Source organism: Pteropus alecto, unplaced genomic scaffold (assembly GCF_000325575.1).
Source record: "Pteropus alecto unplaced genomic scaffold, ASM32557v1 scaffold239, whole genome shotgun sequence".
Classification (NCBI taxonomy): domain Eukaryota; kingdom Metazoa; phylum Chordata; class Mammalia; order Chiroptera; family Pteropodidae; genus Pteropus; species Pteropus alecto.
Window position 1 is genome coordinate 16909873 of NW_006494613.1, and position 4033 is coordinate 16913905.

General features: G+C 30.0%; 1 pseudogene; it reads left to right on the forward strand.

Moving 5' to 3' along the window:
• The first annotated feature begins 833 nt into the window (after positions 1–833).
• LOC112474492 lies at positions 834–949 on the forward strand (annotated as a pseudogene).
• The last annotated feature ends 3084 nt before the right edge of the window (positions 950–4033 follow it).

The window sequence follows — 4033 nt, forward strand, 5'->3', positions numbered from 1 at the left end:
AGAATTAGAAATACAAATTTGTAAACAACCAATGGTAGATATTAATAAACTACTTTTCAAAATTAAGTTGTCATTATATGTAGATACTCATTTTCTTTGTAAATAAAACATAACAATTATTTTCTTTTCATTCTCATGCAGGGGTTTTCACATCTTGAAAACGTTTTTGTTTGGTATGCCCATCTGCCTAGCCTTCTGTATTACTTTTTCTGGCCATGGAAATCAATTAAAGCATTTCCATTTTTCATTTTACAGCATTTCTATCCCAATATTTACATGTTGTGCATGAATTGTCTATTTTGAAGTCAATTTTTCAAAGTAGTCTATGCCATATCTTCATATTCCAACAAAGTACTCAATAAATGCATGTTAATGAATAATAACATTGAAACTTTCTTGCTGATATGACTTTCTCCATCAAAAAATCACATTTAAGTTGATCATAGGCAGCTTAAAATTCATTTATTTATTTCAAAGAAGAATTTTATAACGACTTGTTTTGATTCCCATCATGAAATATGTATTTTATGTGAGTTTTCTCCTTCTCAGCCAATGTGTGAGCAAAGAAGTTTGCACTACAGTGTCAGAAGTAGTGAGAAATTTGTTTTACAAAGACTGTGTTGGTTTTGGCTCATATTCCATTTCACAGTAATGGAAATAGTCAACAAAATAGCATTAAAAAGCACATATTATGTTCATCTACTTCTAATACTGTTAAAAACTACTCATAAAAAAGTAAGTGTTAGGAGTTAAATTATGTAAGAATGTTTTCTAAATAATCTAATTTTACTTTATTTGCAATTGCACTTGCTCTCTATAAGAATTTTCATCTTGTCTACGCCCATGCTACCCTGAACAAGCCCGATCCCATCGGATCTTGGAAACTAAGCAGGGTTGGGCCTGGTTAGTACTTGGATGAGAGACCACCTAAGACCAGGTGCTGTAGGCATAAAAAATAAAAAATAAGGGATTTTAAACTGACAAAGTCCTTGCAGTCTGTGAGGTCAATCAAGGATTGCCTTGCTGCCTCGCCTAAAAAATAAAAAAGAATTTTCATCTTATGTTTCTTATCTACTATTGTGATTCTTTGGCTTGTATGTTAAAACTTTAAAAGTGCAAGTATATATTTCCTGAAAGATTGTTTAACTTATTTTTTGTAATTTAGTGGAAATTATATAAATTGGATTATATATGTACATAAAGTACCATATTTCTCCATACATACTGCTTAACAATAATCATTACTACGCTAAATTATGGTGAACTGAGGAAGATAAACCAGGAGTTAGTCTCAGTGACTCAGATATTATAAAACCAATGCCAGGCACCAGAAAGTAGTCTAGGAAAAAAATCCACAGAAGAGAGTTGATACCAAAATTAGCAGTTAATCAGAACTGACAAGGCTCCAAAACTATATGGAATTAATTTTAATTCCTGCAATATTCCAGGCTGTTTCTTACCTCTTCTATACTTTCCTTTCTACCTCTATTCCTCATTTTTTTTTATATTTTAGGATAACCATTATTTCTCATTAACACATTTTCTTTAATGTGGCCTTTCCTAATCTTTCCAATGTTATACGTTTCTATAACCTTTAATATTTTTACTTTTAAGATAAATATTGTAAAATGTTCTTTTTTATGTATATGAAAACAAGGTCAAAATCCATTGCTTCTAACTATACCCGTAGTGCTTCACACGTTTTCTACTTAAATTGCTGAATGAGTGCCTTTCTGACTATTCTATAGGACCCAGAGGGTTCAGGGAACATGTTAAATATTGCATAACCAGATGTGTTATTATATAGCTAAACAGAGTTATGGAGAAGAATTGCATGTAATATTGAGAGACCAGATAAATGTCCTTCATCATCAAAATCAAATATCAAAAACCAAGCTATTGTTCACGAAGAAGGGAAATGAGAAGGCAGAGTCACAGTGTGGAGCAAGTAACCCATGACAGCTTGTGACTTGCTTTCTGTAGTTTGATTGTATATAATTGTGATGTTGATTGTTGTAGATATGTATATGTTCTTGTTGATGATACAGTTTTATGCATTGACAAACATGTCTTAAAAGATTATCCAGAAGCTTTCTTTTTTTAAAATACTTGGAAATAATTGACCCCTTAGAAAATACCAACAAAATGAATTTACCTCCAAGGAGTTAATTGGTTAATCATGTAGCCCCTTGAAAATAAGGTATTTATTACATGTTCTACACACTTATTTAGGCACATGCTTGTATGATTAATTTCCAAAGTGGTTTAGGTCCATTAATATCAAAGTGTGAACTTTAATAAAATATAAATCATACTAGATAAGATACAATTTCAGCAATTAAGGTTACAAATTGTGTGCATGTTTATTTTTCTTAGAAATAAGGACACTAACTCAAAATAGTGTTTTATAAGTGACTCAAATTTTAAAGTAGCTATAGCTATAATACTATACTTCTTAAGAAATGATTGCATCTTTATAACATTATAAAATAAAACTTATATAATCTGAAAAAAAAACCACACTAGTAATAAAATTATGATTAGAGGAAAAAAGTACATTTTTAAAAGTATAAAAGATAAATCTATTCTTATCGTATTCAATGAATTATATGATAATTAAAGGTTTTGTGATTGGGTTTTTCTTTATGTGGCCTTGTAAAATGAAAAATAATAATTTTTAAACATTTAATGTTATATTCAAAGGTATACTCTCTATTGTTTACTTGTGAGAAACAGATGGTGGTACAATTTAATTCTGTGATAGAATAAAACCTGGAAGGAAGACTTAGTTTAATAGATGGAAAAAAGAAATACTCCAGCTACAGAGAATGAAATAAGAAAGGTAAGTGGAAGGATGCCCAGAGAACATAAATGAGATAGAAACACAAAGAAGATACACAAAAGATACTATGTTCACTTGTTTGATGAGAATTTAAAGTGGGGATGAGATGATATAGTCAGGTTTTTAAAGTGTGATAAAAATATTTTGAACCTAATGAAAGAGGAAACAGCACAGTTAGTGAATGTTCCACAAGAGATCATCTTAACTAAAAGAATAGGAAGTAGGGGCAAAAAACTACTGCTAGTAAGTTTTCATCTATGTTATATAATCAAACTAACCATATTGTTTTCTTGTCCTAGAACCTGACACAGTGTCTAAAACAAAAATAGATTTAATAAATGATGACTATTAAGTAATAAATGCTAGTCTGCATGGCTTTCATTCAAAGTCATCGGCTATATTTGAATAGTTTCCTAGAAAAGTGGGAAATAAGAGAAATTGAATAAAAGGTATGGATATGCGGCTTTTCAAAATTGACAGAGTAGATACAACATTTATAAACTGAATCTTGAATATTTTTTACCATGAGCTTTCCTTTGTTTAAAAAACTTAAAACTAAACAATAACAAAAACCCTATATACTGAGTTTTAGATGTTCATACCTTTGCAGGACTCATGTATACTTTTCTTTTTTTAGCATAAGCTAGTGATTTGCCACTCCAGAAGTTGTACTGAAAATAATGATAATCTTAAACTGTCTACTTATCTTAGACTGAAAAGTTCAGAGAGTTGGTGTAAGGTTTGTGAATTCTCTGAGAATATTTGTGGTGTAAACTTAGTTTTCCAAAATAATTCCTTCATAGGTTTCTAACGAAATTGTAATGTGAATCCAATGTAACACATAGAAATATTTAGTTTGATGAGTTTAGACAATTGTATACATCTATATAAGCAATGCCAAAAATTATATATAAAAAAAATTCCATCACTCCAGAACATTTTCATAAGCTCTTCTTCAATTTCATCTCTCCCAGAGTCAATTGCTTTCTGACTGCTATCATTATTTATTACTTTTGCCTACTAAGTGCATGAATTCACAGTTTTTGTGTTTGTGTGAATCCTTTTGTTCAAAATACTGCTATTTAGGTTTATTCATGGTGTTGAATTTCTTGATAACTTGTTTTGTACTTAAATAATATTCCGTATCATGGATATACCCTAATAGTTTATTCTTTCTCTCATGAATATTTG